The sequence below is a fragment of the Anser cygnoides genome, chromosome 12, assembly GCF_040182565.1.
Source record: "Anser cygnoides isolate HZ-2024a breed goose chromosome 12, Taihu_goose_T2T_genome, whole genome shotgun sequence".
NCBI classification, from domain to species: Eukaryota; Metazoa; Chordata; class Aves; order Anseriformes; family Anatidae; genus Anser; species Anser cygnoides.
Window position 1 is genome coordinate 21391582 of NC_089884.1, and position 18443 is coordinate 21410024.

The 18443-nt window shown below is 36.2% G+C and overlaps 1 long non-coding RNA gene across 3 annotated transcripts in view; it reads right to left on the reverse strand.

The window, feature by feature from the left end:
- The window catches only part of LOC125183923 (uncharacterized), a 106619-nt gene extending 95916 nt beyond the window's left edge, over positions 1-10703 (reverse strand). For 2 of the 3 annotated variants that reach the window (XR_010834371.1, XR_007166726.2), the window contains exon 1: positions 9658-10703. This is a non-coding gene — a long non-coding RNA (uncharacterized lncRNA). Of the gene's footprint in view, positions 1-1568; positions 3780-9657 lie in introns of those variants that run through there. The other variant, XR_010834370.1, reaches the window with a different exon arrangement.
- Between the last annotated feature and the right edge of the window lie 7740 nt (positions 10704-18443).

Here is an 18443-nt window from a genome sequence, read left to right on the forward strand (position 1 = left end):
ATTAGTGTACTGTACTCCTATACAATTAAAAAATAATTGATGTCCACACTTATTGGCGGTCTCTGTGATCTCTTTCCCTGTTGTTGTCAACAAATACCTCAAAAAACAAGTTCAAGAATGTTTTGCTGTCCACTTGATTTACACACCAAAAGTAACAGACAAATCTTTTATGATGAAACAGAACAGTTTTCTGTTTAAATTATACACAAGTATATTAACTAGAAAGAGAAAATTCAAAGCTGATTGCTTGAAGAAATAATGGAAAGACTATCAAAATGTTTAGTCTATCAACAAATTTGCCTAGAATACATCAGTGGGTGACAGAGTATTTCAACTTAGAAGTAGTGGCCATCTTGTATTTGTTACGTCAATCCTATCTAGCATTTAATTGTGATGTCCCCCTTGATCAGTTCCAGTTATTTAAATTCAGAATATCATGTTACTTTTTTTTCCTACATCGTATTAATTGTACCATGAGCTACTTTATTATATAATACTAAAGTCTCTCTCTCACTCTGAAAGAATAAGTCAAAGAATTAAAGAATAAATTCCCATGGGAAAAAAACCACTAACTTTCCTTTAATGTATTAGCATCAGAAATCTTGAATAAAGTTTTCCTTATTACAACCAGTAAAACAAAGATGTCGAATCCCAGAGTGTAAATTCTCCAGCAGCTACAAAACACAAAAAAATTCATATGATAAAGAACAACCCAAACTGAGTACTCCTTATCTGACGCAGAAGTTCATGCTTGTAACTTGAATCTAGGTCAGAAAATGCACCCAGAAAAGACATTTTGGGGCATGACAAAAAGCTAACTAGAAATTGCTGAGCTTATTTTTTCAATATCACACTTTTACACATACCTCAGAGTTAGTCATAGGACAAAAGGCTAGATAAACAAAAAGACTAAACAGAAGAGCAAACAGGAATTAGACAATACAGGAATAAAGATGCACATTTTTTATTTCATCATCTAATCCACATACTTATAGAGTTGTGAACATGAAAAATCAGCAAATCAGATATTTATGCAATTAATGCTGTTATCATGATTAATGATCTCAGTGGTCATTTAACTAAAAATGGATAGTACTTCAAGTAACCTACTTATATATATATCGCTGAAGAACTAAGAGTATTCTAAAATAAATTCTTATTTCTGAGGATTTTTCAAAGTTACTGCTAAACAACTTTCCTGGCACTAAGCATGGAATGGTTTGCTTCAATTAAAATATTCAGCTGGCTTCCTTTTACACTTTAAACAGGAGGTAAGACAAATTGGTAAAATCATTTTACTTTTCAGCTGCAGACGGGGTTTCCTGTGGTTCCTGTCACCAAAACACAGGTGTGCACTGCTGACTACATGGAAATGTCCACTATAGCCTAGGCCTAAATCTTTGGACTTGCTGCATTGCCCAAAGGTGTCAATGCCTCAGTTATCACAGAGAAATACCAATAAACTACTTTATTTTATAAAAATTGTCAAGATATTTAAAGGTAAATTTTATTACTTAAAACAAACAAAGAAAACAACATAATCTACCAGTAATACAAAAACAACTTACTCCATGGAATGACTGAAACTGCAAGTTGCTGTGTTGAGAAACATGAGCTATATATACCTCAAAGTGGCAGTTTTGCTCTAAGAAACTGTCACATCAGAGCTGCAGACAACCAGAGACCTGCCAGATGCTGGGACCACCTGCAGGCCTTAACAGCACCAAGCTGCCTCCTGTCCTTTGGCCCAGGAGCCCTCAGGGCCCTGAGCCCATGCTGCACCACAGGGTGCCCACCTCAGCTGTGCCCTGCGCTGCTGCGGCCTTTCCAGCGCTTACATCGGCCTCCTCTGAGGGCTCGGCCTTCACCACTGTCCCCAGCCTGCCACCCACACTAAGGGCCTCACCAGCTGCCTGACAGGTCCCTTCAGAAAATCTGGATGCTTCAGAAGCGTTTTTCTCTTTTACACACAAGTTCGAGCTCATCAGTGCTTGTTCCTTTCTTTTCTCTAGGCCATTAAATTAGCTGTCCTGGGAACAAACCCCCAAACTCAACAAAGTCTCTCTCCCTGCATCTTACAGCATACACCTTCATGTTCTGCTCATAAAACCCAGTAGTTTGTCCCTTTGCATACTCTGGGAGAGCTTTGACCTAATCACAGCCTTAAATTTAAGGTTTTGGGAGCCTAATATGACAGGATGAAACTTGGTAAAAGCCCTGAATATTCTCACAAAAACAGCCAAGCAAACAGTACAATCACTGCTCCAAAAAATAAATAAATAAAAATACGTACTTAAGCGGTTTTACTACACGGATTTGAGCTGAAACAGAGCAAGTGGGGGAATATTTCCTCCAAACATCAGAGCTCTGCAGTTAAATGGGCAGAGTCTGAAGTCTCGATGTGCATTTTATTAATTCTGGCACCCCTGCTGACCTCAGTTACAGCCACAGGTCACTGCAGAGCAAGTTTATCAGGCTGCAGCTAAACAGAAGTGAGTGGAAGCGAGATCTTTTTAACAGGTTCCTTCCTCTACACTTCTAAAGTTCTTAAAAATTGCAATGGACTAAAAAGTATTACAGGAACAGGGATAAGAGTCACTAGCTCAAGTACACCCAGATACCCAATAGCTGAAACCTCATTTTATCTGTCAGTAATGTGGTAGGCCATAAACAATTTAATTCCACTTCTATAAATTTTCATAGACTGTGCAGCATATGATATTTTTATTTTTTATTTTTTACATTTTTTCAACAACTTTAAATTTCTTTTTTTTTACAAAAAAAAAGATCTGTCTGTATCACAGTGTCCTGGTTACAACTGGGATGATTCAGAACAATGAGTCAATAACCAAACGAGCACTGACAATGACAACTTCCCTTTTAACTTCCCTCATTACCCTCAGCTCAGGATAGACAAAGAAATAAATGTAATTCTAGAACAACTACCGCAGAAGGTCTCACTACCCCCACCAGGGCTCCAGAGACTTACTTTTAAAAATTTTGAATATAAAACCCTTCTCTTCTCCTCATCATAGATTTCTTCCCGAGCGTTCCATAGAGGCAGTCATGAAACAGGATGCTTTTCCCTTTTTATTTATGTGAATTTTCATGACATGTCATGCACCACATTCATAGCAATCACTGACAGATAGTTAAGTTTCTAACGGGCTACAGGGGAAACCATTTTCCACCAACTGTTCTCCTATATGCCAGAATAAAATATATATTGTGGACTAAATCTCTTCCCACTTGTATCCTGCCAAAAAGCGTGGATTTTGTTTTTTAAATGAGGCTTGAATGAAATTCCATTAGCTATTCCTGAACTATGGCAGAATAACTATTCTAGCATAAGAATAAAAAATAAAAAATCTAACCACAGATAATTGAACTTGTCTCAAACGTGAGTTGTTTTCTGGAAACAAAAAATGTGAATGGACTTCAGTACAATGGTTATTTGGTTTGTACAGTCTTCATTGAATCAAAACCAGTTAAAGACTATTTGATACTGTATGGTATGTCTGTGTCACTGAAAAATATTTTTAGGTTAGCTGGGATACTTTAACCATAGATGTCTTCTTCATGGATGGATAAATACACCCATTAGTGCACACAGTTTATGCTCCATGTATATGGAAAGCCATCAGAACTCAGAAGTTAGTCCAGAATTACTGTCAGCACTTTTTACTTCATGACATGCCTTTTCAGTATAAGCTTAAATACAAGATGTAAAATTATTCAAAATAAATTACGCCAAAAGCAACATTATGTTATGCAGGTTATATTTTTGTGATGTTCTATAGTGTTGGTTTTGGTTTTGAACACTTTATCAATGCAAGCACCAAGGAGTGAGAGATTTTATATTTAATTTGCTGTAGATAATTAATGTAAATAGACTATATATGTTTTCACTCAGGCATGGTAAGAATTACAGCACATTTCATCTAAGTACTGAACACTCACAAAATTTAAGTTTTTAATATGCTGCCAGACTGTGTTTAAGCTTTGAACAACTGAGAGAAAATTAGTAATTTTAGCTGGGCCACAGTAAGACCAAACCTTGTTTGTGTTTGCACTTAATCCATCCAAAGGTACATTTAGTACTCCTGTCCTCACAGACCCTAGAACATCATAGCCCATAATTTCCTGTATGGCTCACCTTACTTCTTTAGTTTCTTTGCTGCAGAAGCCGTGCTGTAAGTTGGGAAAGAAAGAGGAAAGCAGTCTTAGCCTCTGGAATGACCACTGTAGTTGACAAAAAAGAACAGAAAATATGGATAAACCATCCTGCTACCCAAATTCTGCTATGATCCCCCATTCTCCTAGCTTGGAAAGAAAACTGGATTTTCTCCAAGGCTAGACAGGTGGCAGGGAAATATTTTTTGGTTAATTACCTCAGAATGCTGGGAAAGGTGTGCTGCTACCTCATGTCTGCATTGCGCTACCTCACACTGGTAATTAAGCTGATCAGTACTGGTACATCTACCCACCAATCAAAGCTGGAGATAAGGGATATTTTGAGGAGACAAAGCATTAAACAGCATTGAATTAAGAGTTTGGGTAATCAAGATGGCACATGTTCTACTTGAAAAATAAGGCCAATCCTTCCAAAAGAGGGACAGCTGGCATGCTGAAAGTCAATCTTAACTACAAGAAATGTATTTCTTGCTTTAAGAGTCACAGTTGGGGCCTCCGAGCAGGCTTGTAGCTAATGAGTTGATAATGTCTCCTTCAGAAGAAGGGAAAAAGGCCACTACTCAAATTCTCCTTGATTCCTCTTCATTTGGGATGCTGGCATATCCAGGTTGGCTCTAATATTTATATAATGACCAGTCATGCCAATGGTGGACTCACTGACAAGCATGCTCAACCAAGTCTTAAATTAAACACAGTTTGATAAGTGAAAAATTGGAGACTACGTAAGTATGTGTGTTAATAGCATTGCAAGTATTTTACTGTTTCTGAATTTTCGACATATATTGTCACAATATATTTATATTGTGACATTCCTGAAGACATCCAAATTTAAACACCACTACTTTTAGTGCACTATTTTCTGTGGGGAATACCAGAGCAAAGCCAATTTTGTATCGTTAACAACAGAAAAAAGAGATTTTCTGCTATCAGCCCTGCCAAAAAGAAAATGCAGCCTCGTGTATTTCTGTAGAAAATAGTATGGGATATGTACTCTGCATTTCTTTGAGAAAATAATGTGCTACCCTGCCAAATCCATAAAAATGTAAAAACAAGAATAAAGATCCAAAGTTAATGAATCTTCTAATATTTTCCAATGGCTGGATCATTTTGCCCAAGCACAAATATATGCCTGGCACTTAATGCTTAACTTACCTGCAATTTGCTGCAAGTATCTGTGGAAGCACATATGTGCATGCAAGTAGCCAATTTAGTGTCTAGGCCTCACAGTGGACCACTTACATATTTTCAGTCATGTTTGCTACAGCATTCATACTTAAAAGGTATGAATTACTTGGTCAAATTAGGCACACAATTAAGCATGCATGGTTTTATAAAACTGTTCTTTAACATCACTAGTCTGAGGAAGCCCGGCCTTACAAATAACTTACTGTGCAAGATACTTCTAGAAATGGACTACTTCAGCCTACTGGGCCTAAAACACAAACTGCAGCAGACCTTACAAGAAGTAATCAGTATTAATTGCAGTATTAATGGGAATTTTAAAAACATAAATCAACAGATTGCATAATTTCTAAATTATTACTCCCAATAAACTTTACTCCAGATAACTAATTGCATACACTGCTCTTTAAAGACACATTCCTGCCAAATCTGAGTTAGAAACCAGCCTCAACCCTAAAAATTAAGTAACTTCAGTACTTGCTGAATTTAGCTGTTATTTTAAAATGCTGCAAAAGTAATCTAAGTGTTAAGATGGCATGTTGAGATTGGACATGCAAAGGTGATATAGCTTGAAACGCTGCTAGACTGATCTAATAAAAATGAACAATACAATCAAATTATATGAGGTCATTAAAACTATTAAAGTCATTCATCAAACAGAAAATATATCTTTTGATTTGGGGGGAAATACTGGGACTCCAAACGTCCCTCTGCAATCCCTTTCATCATTTCAGCAATTTTCAACATGCGTCCATCCTCATCTGAGTCCGCCGTCTGCTCTTCCTCCTCCTCCCCCACTTCTCCTCTAATAGTGTTCAGAGAGAACTTCAAGATGTGGGCTAATGGAGCTGGCATGGGTTGGAGTTTAATATTGCATGTGCTTAACTTTTTGTGCAACTGACCAACATGACATGTCTAACTGTATAAATGGAAGTTTTATGGTGATAAGATCAGTAGTTACTGAGATATTTATGTGACATGCTGACAGATATAAAACTACAAAGCTTGCTTTTATGCCTTACATCCTCTAGAAAAAAATAAAAAATAAATACTAAGATGACGGGTCACTTTGAAGAGAATTTATTGTCTAAATTACCTAATACCTGGCTAAGTTCTAATATGCAAGATGAGGTCTCAAAAATGCTATTAAATCTATGAACTTTAATTTCAGAGGATCTTAGTATTCTCTGCCAAATGGGGCAGAGTACAGCCAATTTGCTTGTCTCACTCTCTCTGTAGATCGTGGTGCTGTCATCCAACCAAAAAGGAGAATGATGACAAAAAAAACCAGAAAAGGCACAAGATAATCTTTCTCCCATTTTTACACTTTGTAGGTTTAGGTCTCTCAGGGAGATTCTCATCGCTGCTGGGTGGAGGAGGAAGATTATCTCCTGAAAGAAGGTCAAGATTTAAGAAAATATATTATTTTTGTGTGCGTGTATACATGTATACACACACATACGTAAATATAATCTCTGGATGAAGTGGAGTCCCTTTTACATTTTGATCTGGGGAATACCAACCCCAGAAATTCTTTCATAAGATGCTGATGTTTCCCGTTGCTAGAAAGCAGCTCCCCCCAAGCTGTGCCCACAGCTGAAGTTAAGTCTCCTCTTTACCTCCTCCTCTGTCTGGTGTGAAAGTTATTTCACACACCAAAAATGTGGGCAGCTGGAGCAATCAGTAAAAGAATGGGGAACTGTCTAGTGGCAGCAAAGAGGGGAGAGAAATAAAAGCAAATACGTATTAAAAAAAAATTTTGAAAAAAAAATAAAACAAGGAAGGGAGACTCGTAGGTAAACATAAGGCCAGAAGAAAAAGACAACTTCACTTCAGGGTACACAACTACCAGGCAGTGTGCAAAAAGTACTGACAAGATAATGCAGAAGACAAAGGTACCAGTAAAGGGCAAACTGCAAAACAGTCAGCTGTGCTGTTACTTTCCCATGGGCTCAGACCCTTCCACACCAAACAGAGGATGTTCAGTGCCCTTCATCCCCACGCAAGATGCCATTGCTAGATAGCGTGTCTCACTCCTCCTTACTCATTTCTCTGGCCTGCCTTTGCTCTTCTCTGAAATACCAAGTGAAAAGGAATAAAAACAGCAGTCAAATCCAGGCTGAGGTTTTGAATAAAGTAATAGTATGGGAATAGTATATAAATGCATAGAACCACCATATCTGTGTGACCCAAAGGAGATGTGAAGGTTAAGGAAGTGTGGATAGGACGTTTATCTCAGGCTTTGCCATTTAGAATTACTATGTTGGAAAGGAAGTGCTGGATCTTTTGGGGAGGGTGAAATTCTAAGACTTGTTAGCAATGCAGTATAAACGTTTTTTGTTTTTTTTTTTTAATTTTTTTGTATCAAGTTTCTATTACCTGCAGCACCTAGAAGGTCAGACTGAATTATTCCCCCATCTCTAAAACACCTACGCTTGCATTTGGAAGAACAAAATGCGAATTTTTGTGAGAAGATTTAGATCTTGTTTAAAAATTAACAGTGTCTAATGGCAAGTGCCCCTATTAATCATCCATCTCAAAACACTTTCTGAGAGAAATCAGGGGCTTTGTTAAATCTCTGTACTCATGTTTCAGGCACCATCATTTTAAGTTTATTTTGGATAGTGTTAGAGAGACTTTCTTAGTTCTGCAAACTGACCGTGATGATTAATATAATAATTAAGATGCTTGATAATTCCCTTCTTGTGTCAAGTGGGTGTGCAGGAATATGTCATCTCCTTTGTTTTCAGCTGATATACGCACTCAGGTTGAACCGTTCAGATATCATTGAACTATCATATGAACTATCAGCTAATCATAGAACTGACAGAAATCAAATTCTAACAACTGGAGGATAACCTCATATTTTAATTCAACCAAAAGTCCTAAAAGTATTTTTCAATTGTTGTTGTGTCTCCATATCACCAGTCAAAACTCAAGATCTGGTGGCTGTACCTGTCTCTAAAAACAAGACTTGTTATATTGAACCAAAATCTAATTTCACAACATAGATGAAGTCACAGAAAAATAGTACTGCTGTCATTGGGTATGGTATATGTTGGCGCAAAGATGAGAGCAGAATCAAAGCATTAGCACTAGCTATGTGGTATACACTCTATAAATACTTTGGGCTAATCTGATGCACTGAATATGAAAACAGACTGTTGTACTGAGAAAGAAAACAGCAAATCAAGCAAACAACAAATCCCTAACCAAACACAAACTATTTTCTGTTTTTCTCTCCTACCCATCACCTTTGCTGCTCATTGCACAGTGACAGTCTTTCTTCTTTAAAACAGTTTTGCAGTTTTGCCAGACAACAGTCTGTTATGGTATACGTAAATGTGATTTTGTTTAAGAGACGTTAAGGATGCATGTGACAAAACAGTAGCAGCATATTTGACATGAATTAAAATCCGTTACTGTATTTTAGCTTATTGATCTACTCTAAGCTTCTCAGCATTGTCTAATTTAAATAAAACTTCAATTTGTAACTATACTATAAATAGAAAGCAATATTGATCAGAGTGCCACCAGCCTGCTGAACTTTTGTTATCACTGAAGCCTGACCAGTTAATGTTGAATGTTACAATTTATTACACTGCAAAGTACAATACAACACAATAGCATTTAGATTTATAAACAAAGATACGCTGAACTACTGAAAGCAAGTTCAGTCAGCTCAGAACAAGAAGAATATTCTGATTTATGGGTACTCCACAGCACTATATCCTTAACTGAGGCAATATTTCATTACCTCTCTGATACAAACACCTGTTAACTCTGCTGAAGACTGAGGAATCTGATTTCTTTTAGACTCTTTTAAACACCAGCAAAACATCTGATGTCCATCAGCAAACATTCATCACTGCTGTGGTTGTTTTTTTGAGCTTTGGAGGATCATTACCAGTTAAGATGGGTAAACAATGTCTCAGGAGACAGCACCTTCCCAACAAATAGAGGCAGATACCCAGCCCCTGAGTCACTTCTTTTCTTCCCCTCTTCCCTTTCACAGGCATAAAAACTTAAGTAAATAGATGTGAAAACAGCATACTTACATATGTACTAAGCACGTATGTGGGTAGATTCCACATATGTGGGCTGTTCTCAGGCAGCAAGCAATAACATTCTTTAGACAAAAAATATTTCATTACAGTTCTTCCACTTCTGAAGGTGCATTGGTTCAAGGATATTGCTGATGGGTCTTAATGCAACCTTGGTGTCCCTGTGTTCACCACCCAGCAAAGTAGTGGTGTTGCTTTTCACAAGGTATGTGCTCACCTTTAGCTGTACATGCAGAAGAGCTCATGGTCCTCTCCTCCTCTTGTAGAGTAAGGCCACTGGGATTGCCTGCAAGACAAAATAGTGTCAATGCAAACAGGAATCTGGGTTTTGCTTCAGACTAGAGTAAAAGCCACAGAGGAGAGCCTCTATCCTCAAGCATGGGAAGAATTCCAGGACACCTTCAGTTTTCTCTAAAAAGATTTAAGCCAACATTTGCTGGGGAAGAAGCTGTAAGAGAAGCAGAGGGCTTCAACGATATCCCGTTTTGGAGAAGAATACCTGCCCCTTGCTTTGGAGAGGGCAGTGAGGGACAGACATGCAGAAACACCCATTGGGGTGGGAGAGAGGCGACATCTGCAGCTTTTCAGCTACTAAACAGAGCGGCAAAACAACATCCATAGCACTGATACCACCCTTATTTGAACTAGAAAACAATAATGTAAATAAGGTGATATTAGTATGCAATTTCCTGGGAGACTTTTCACTCTGCAGAGATCAATGTCTATTAGTCTTCAGCCAAAATAAAGGTCACCAGACAGTAGGTTACACCTCTTCTTCCTTTAACAAAGAATATAATCCTGTAAAATACCTTCAGGCTGGGGAATTACTTTTTTTTTTTTTTTTTTTTTTCAATTGGGTAACTAAAACACTGCTAATGTAGAAACAATTTTTTGTTTATTTGTTTTAATTTTTCTTATTTAAAGCAAGAACAAACATTTTGAAATAGTTTCGAGTGAATGGGACATGATTTAACAGTCTTGTGGACAGGGTGTGCAATTACTAGATTAGCCTTTTAGGCTTTCATTTAAAATTCAGTATGTCTTTATATAGTTTTGATAGAGATATCATTATGTATATGTGTATATATATATATCATAACTAGATAGTGTTTTAGGGATAACATGGTGTTAATATGTTTACTATTTACAGGGATGTGCACTTCTATTATCACCTGACACACACACAGATACACTGACATTCCCACTGTGCCGGCATTCCTGCGAACGTAGTGCAGCCCTTCTCAGTAAAAAAAAAAAAAAAAAAAAAAAAAAAGACAGGTTAAAAACAAAACAAAACCACAACAACAACAACAACATGCCACCAATAAAACAAAACAAACAAAACCCAGACAATTTCTTTGACAATATCTTTAAAGCTTCATCTTTAGATAGCACAAATGCAGGATACCCAGTTTACAGAGATCAGGCAGTTCACAAATTATTAAGATTCCTTGTTCAGAAATTTTAGAGGGATTTGGGAAATATAACTGACATTTGGTCATTTCCAACTTAAAATGTAATTTCATGTGAAAATGTATGGCTGTTCTTTAAACTGTCTTACTGGAAAAAATAAATTCTAACCTCAAATAATATCTTAAATTTCAATTTAAATAATGCCCCAGCTATAAAATGTATAATTATGAATTTTCAGTTTTATGTTTACAGAATCTTCAGTGTTCACAATTCTTAGTTTCATAATTCCAAAGAACTTACATAATAATGTTTTATATCTTTGCAAGTGATTACGACACTATAAAGTGTGATTCGTTACAAAAACTGTTGCAAACATACAAGGAAAAGATAGATTCAAATTTAAGTTAAAAAAAAATCATAATTAATATTAACTAAGTAAAATACAGAATGTCTCAATCTGTTGCAAGAAAATTTGCAAGCAGAAAAAAGGCTGTATTCACTGAATATTTTATCTATTAAAAAGTATTCACACCAGCCGAATCAAAAGTTTGGCTTTTACATCCCCATTTTCCTTTTGCAGCTGTCAAGCTCTGGTCTGAACACCACATTTGTTGACATCTGCTGCCAAAGTCTTGTTTAGTTTATGGATCCACAACTGGACAGAGGGAAAAAGGGAGGCCTGAGACAGGCTGAAAGATAGACAGGAGCAGAGTTGAATAAAGCCAGATCAGGTGAAAAGGAAATGAGATCTGGAAAAAATCAAAAGGCAGGAGGCCTAGGAAAGGACAAGAACACATATGGGAGAGGATTTGCAGATTGAAGGATATAATAATGGGGAATGGCAGCTAAGAGACAATGAAACCAGCAAACAGATGGAAGGAAAAAGGACAAGGAAAGAAAAATAAACTTCAAAAGTGCCAGAAATAGAGCAAGAGTTATTTAACAGAGAATTGACTGAAAGAGTGAAGGGAAGAAAGAAACCTAATGGAAAATAAAAGTTTGACTATTAAAAGAAGCCCCTATGTTATTCTGCTTCAGAATTCCACATCAGGAAGCTATATTTCTATTTTTTTCCCAAGTAAGTCCAATAGTTGGAATAGTTTCAATGCAAGCGTAGGGCTCGTTAGAAAAAGAACATATAACCAAACCTCCTGTACACTTTTAATGCTAATGATATCCATATTAAATAGTCCTACAAGAATTAACCAGATCCTTCAGAGTTGTCCTCTCCATTTCTCTGTATATAAACAGTAAGAATTCCATAAAGCAAATAAACACCTCTTGACATCTGCTGAGAAGCAGCACTAAGTCTCTTTATGAGTTCGTTTTAATGAAAATCTTTTCGGAGATGCATGGTACGTAACATGATCCATCAGTGTTTCAGTTTCACAGCCCTTATTAAGATAGACACATAAAAAATGTGGTAGGTTCTCTGTCTTCCAAGACCTATATACAAATTACTGAACACTTTAAAAATTGCATATTAATTTCTATAAGCTTTACTTAAAAAAAAAAAAAACCAAACTTGTCAGTTACCATGGACCACCATATATGCATACTACTATAAAACCCCACATATTTCAAACACTTACAGATTGCAATAGTTTTTTGTTTTGTTTTATTATATAAATGTGGTATATACTTAGACATTTTAAAAACTCATAGATTAAACTGTAAGGGTTAATGCATTTTTTTCATTCTTTTACTACCAGTGAATTACATATTTACATGGATAAAGCATCTATGTGGCCTATGGAAAACATTCATGTTATCTTCCAATGCAAATAGGCAGTAATCTCAAATTTCTTGCCATTGACCAAAGGAAGACAAAATAATCTCTGAAAACAAATTAGGATTAATATTAATTGCATTGGTACTTCATCTTTTTTGTTGAATATAAGGTACACCAAAGGACTGGACCCTAAAAACATGAATAAAACAAAGTATGCTTACTCAAGCTAGTAAAACCACTGACTCCAATTTACAACATGGTGGCAGGATTTTTCTTTAATACATTTCAAGTTATAATGGCTCATTCACTTAAATTAATACTTTGTGATTTATAAGAACCAAAGATGGAGTTACCCCAGAATTACCATATTGTGAGAATAACAGTGCCCCACAGCATTTGTTACAATTTGGGGGAAAAAAAAAAAAAAATATATATATATATATATAAAATATATATATTATATTTTTTAATATATATATATATATTTTTTCACTAGGTTTCACAAAATAGTTCTTTCAAGGAAGAAATAACACACCAAAGTGCCAGGCCTTAGCTGATAAAAAATTAGCAAAGGTCATTATACCAGGGAAGTGAGAATAACTCTGATTGTCTAAAGATTTGTCCTAGTGGAATCATCTCAGATTTACCTGTCCCAAGGATCTGAAGGGTCTGTTCCATATTGCAAGGAATGCTCATGCATAAACATAGTACCTCTGCATCCAGTCTGGATAAAACTGGGTTATCTTCCTTCTCCTTTCCTGCAGAAGTAATAAAAAGTAAAAGTAGTAGTAAGTAAAAATTTGGTTATAAGGGCTTATTTCCATTTGAGAAGGAAAGTGGTCTTCAGCAGTATAAACTTCCACAGGTACAGTTGTACTATGCACAGTAATTATAATAATCTCATCACTAACCGTGGTAGGCGTATACAATAACTGAGCAGTCTGGGCATGAGAGGTCTAGTAATGGACAGACAAGAACCTCTCAAATATAAACAGACAAGAATATTTCAAAAAGAAATAAATGGATGAATGTTTAGGTAATATTATATCTGCTTGATAAATCATTTTAATATGATAAGTAAAAATGGCCACTGAACATGTGATAAGCCAATCAGCTCCTAGCTTTTTTCCTAGCTTTTTTTTTTTTTGGTGGGGGAGGGGTGGGGATTGTGGTTTTAGGCTATTTTTAAATGTATATTTTGTTTAAATTAAAGCCCCAGGTCTGTCCTGATGTAATTTTTTTAGCTAGTCAAGTTATGAACCCCTGAAAAAAAGGTGTTTTTAATGGAAAGGCTGACAACCCCTTAAGTGTAGCTCTGTGAATGATGGCACCTTGATCACAGTTGGAGAAAATGTTCAGTGTGATATAAGCTACTGAACTAAGTTGTAAAATGACAAGGACTGAGTGAACAGTTTTTAATACAGATAATATTGTTCATGTAGTCTATAAATATAGAATTAAATGTTGACCTCTATCTCCCATGTCAAAAGTCAAAGTCAGTGTCAGCACATATTGTTTTTATTTGTTTCAAGAGAAAAATAGATCAACAACATTAACCTCACAATGAACAGAGAATTGAATGAATTAAAAAGCAGTACCCCATAAATCCCTTTCCTTTTATTGGCACAGTGATAAAAATGCCTAGGGCTTAGAGGAAAAGGGTAGTCTCAGACACTAGTCTGAGATGCTCTATGTACACAGAGCTGTACATCACATGCTAAAACAGAGGAACAGAGATATTAAGATTTGTACAGTCTTTTATATAACACACAATATCCATCACATTGCGTCATAGCACCCGGTAAAACATGGCATGTCAGATATCCCTAAAACAAATACGTTATCACAAGATTACTTTAAAGCAACATTACCTTCTACCTACCTTTGAAAGATACATTTCACAAAATAGATTAAAAGACTTCATTCAATACTGCCCATATTTATAGTGTCCAAATAATTCAAGACAACACCTAGAAAAGATGCCACTGTGTTTAGAGAGTCACTTGCTTTGTTGTTTGCATATCTCTTTAAATCAATAGTTCACTGTGATAGGACTGAGAGATTTGACATTTTTCCCCTGTTTAAAAAGTCTGTTTTTTATTTTTTTTTCAAAAACACCTCACAATAGTGAAGGCCCCTGTTTCACAATGCAATGGTAAATTTGACAGTTAACTAAAATGAGAAGTTTCAATTGCAAATTCAGTTTAATTGCAACTTTTGGTGCTGGATAATTAAACTGAAAATGTTCTAAACAATTCACACAGTCAAAACTAGGACAGAAACAAAAGCATTTTCACATTGGTTTAGGGTTTTCTAATCAGATTCTAGAGAAACTGACAAAAAGTAACATTTAAAAGTGAATCAGTTAAACACAAGGAATGGCATCATCAGAAAAATTCGGCTGTTAGTTTCTGTTTACTTTTTCTTATCCTTCTGCAGGTTGTAGGATATACACAAATTCTTTTGGTTTAATGCTCCAGTGATTATCAGTTGGCAATGTTGTATTGTGAAAAACATTCTACAGCATTTGCACTGTGCATAAGCACACAAAAGCAACTAATTGCAATGTTTGTCAAATCTGGACCAAGTTCTCTGGTAGTTTAGTGGAACCAAATGCTGCTTTTTTTCTTGAAATGGACTGTCTGACATAGAGTTTCACCAATAAAGTGTAAGCTCGGAGGGAAATCTTAACTCGTACTTACTGCTGAAGGCTGGTATGCTGAAGCTAATCTGTATCTCAGAAAACGCCAATGAGAAAAGCCTTCTCAGGCTTAACATTCACAGTGTTTGAAAGAATTTTACAGCTGGCTATAAAGAGCAACTTTTCTGCTCCACATGTATTCATGCAGCTCCTGCGCAGAACCAGTCATGGTGCTTTTCATAGCTGGATGATGAGAAGACTTCTCTGTAACTTCTAGTAAAGAGGCAAAGACATATATTTTATCATACTAAAGGAGTATTGGTGTGTAGGGCAATACTAAATGTCTGTATAAAGCAAGTCACTTCAGGTCTTGCTGAACTTGTAAACATGAAATCACTGCTTAGACAAATAATGTCCAAACTGGGTAGAACTTTCTGACACATGGTTGGTGAAATTAACTTCAATTTTGTTTTTAAACAATCTACTTTTGATTCTATGAATACTGCCTACTGCACAGAAAAACAGGATGATGGGTTTGTTACAAGAACATGAGGAAACAAAATTCCATTTTCTCTTTATAATGATTTGTTGTGGTTTAACCCGGCTGGCAGCTAAACACCACACAGCCATTCGCTCACCCTCCTCCCTCCCTCTCTGGGATGGGGGAGAGAAACGGGAAAGTGAAGCCAGTGAGCTGAGATAAAGACAGTTTATTAAGACAGGAATATAATAATAACAATAATAATAATAATAGTGATAATGATAATAGTATTAATAATAATAATGTGTAAGAAACAAGTGATGCACAATGCAATTGCTCACCACCCGCTGACCGATGCCCAGCCTATCCCCGAGCAGCCGGCCCCCCACCCTGGCCAGCCACCCCTATATATTGTTTAGCATGATGCCAGATGGTATGGAATACCCCTTTGGCCAGTTTGGGTCAGCTGTCCTGGGTCTGTCCCCTCCCAGCTCCTGCTGCACCCGTAGCCTGCTCGCTGGCAGGACAGAGCGAGAAGCCAAAAAGTCCTTGGCCTGGTGTAAACACTGCTCTGCAACAATTAAAACATCAGCATGTTATCAGCGCTCTTCTCATCCTAATCCAAAACATAGCACCCTACCAGCTACTATGAGGAAAAATTAACTCTGTCCTAACTGGAACCAGGACATGATTTGATTCAAAATGTGTTCCTTTTCCCATTAACCTAGATTGCATATTGGTAGCTTTATAAAATCTTAAGTTTAAAGCTTAGCTGCCACAACAGTTGGATAACAGATGTATCAACACTATAGTGAGAATAATAGTTCATGGTAGGTGGTGGTTGTGCTCCACAGAGAAGAAAAACTAATTTCCACGTTATGACTTGTGCCCAGGTAGCAGACTGGGAGCACAGACAGCTGCCAGTCCACACCAGAGCCCATCAGGACAGATCTGGTAGGAATGAAGTTCTGTCAAAAGGGAATGAAGAAAGTCACAGAACTGATTCCAACACTAACAGGACTTCACAGACAACTTGCAACTTACAATATAAAAAAATAAAAATAAAAATCAGGAATATGAAGAGGAAATATAAAACGATGGGCAGTGTTGATACTAACTGATGTAAACAAGCTTTATTTGTAAATAACAGTGTCCCAGCTCATAATTAATTACAATTTAGGAAATTCAGCAATCAATCCTGTGATATGCGCTTTCTGTTTGTCATTGTCCCCCAGATTTTTGAAAGCTTTCTATTGTTGGTCATGCAGAAGGCAAAAATTCTTTCTCCAAACATCACCCAAGAAGTCTGGCACCAAATGCAGTGTGAAAGATTGCAGAGATATACTATCTGGGATAAATTAATCAGCTCAGGTCTCAGTGTGGATGCTCTTATACATTATAAATTGCATACCTGGATGTTAGACATGTCTGTGATTTTCAGCAACATTTCTTATTCAGTTTTGAAATATGTAGATACCTATTCAAAAGTACAGCATTAAACTAACATAGCCTTTTTTCTAACAAATCATCAATGTTAAATGATGACACCCTGGGTTTATCAAAAATTGAAGGTGTGTTCAGCTTCTGCAATATTCTTTTCCTTAAATCCAGTGAATTCATAGAAAGAATCATAGTTCATGTGTTTTTATTATTATTACTGTTATTATTTAATATTTTAATATATTAAATATATTATCATTCCAATAGTAGTGAAATGCAGATAATTTCAGCTAGTTGAAATTTTAGCATAAACTCCAAAAACTTCACACAAACTTAGCAGACTGATTCCAGTTATGGAGAAGCAAATAAGCGGAAGAGCATTGTAATAATCATTAGTTTAAATTCTCTGATACAAGGAAGCATCAGCTTCCACTTTCAGAGCTGAGGAAGACATTCATACGTTTTTACTTCCCATAATAGAGAATTCACTGTTAACTGGGATTCAGATTCCATGTGTTCGGCCTCCCTACAGATATGAAAATTCTATTCTAGGGAGTTCTATCAAAAAGCTCTCACTGGTAACAAAAAAATAAAAATATACCATGGAAAAATGCATTCATCCAGATGGATGTAAAAGTATTGAAACTTGCAACTCTGGCTGCAGAAAAGAAATAATCAGAAGTACAGTTTACCTTAATTTCTTGAAACCACAGTCATCTGGGAGACTACTCTTTTCTATTCAAATCCAAAACATGTAATTATCCATTCTTCCAGCATACTTATATCCTATGTAAGGATATATGGGTAACCTTTAAAAGTTGGTTGGTTTTTCTTTTTTGTTTGTTTGTTTGTTGTTATTTTTTTACCTTTCCATGAAAATAATAACCAGATGATAAGAAGGTAAGGTAGACCAATATAAATCTTGAAAGGCTGTTAAGAACTTATTACTAGAAAAATAGAATTTAACAGAAGAAATTATGCACCACATTTTCACATCTGGGTTTGCAGAAATAGCTTTTGCAACTCCCATGCTTCTCTCTATAAATGTGCTCTTATTGTCAGTCTTTTGATCTATTTGAAGAGAATTAAGGACAACCACAGAGCTACATATGTCACTCAAAAACACAAACATGCTCTGTTTTATCATGGAAAACTAAATAAAGGCACAGACATGTTAATAAAGGAAGCAGAGAGACTCGTTAGGTTCTATGGTGAAAGCAAGCTACAAACCATTATATATTACATAAATAGTGTAAAGTGTAAAATATATTTACACTATAACACATTTGTGGGATC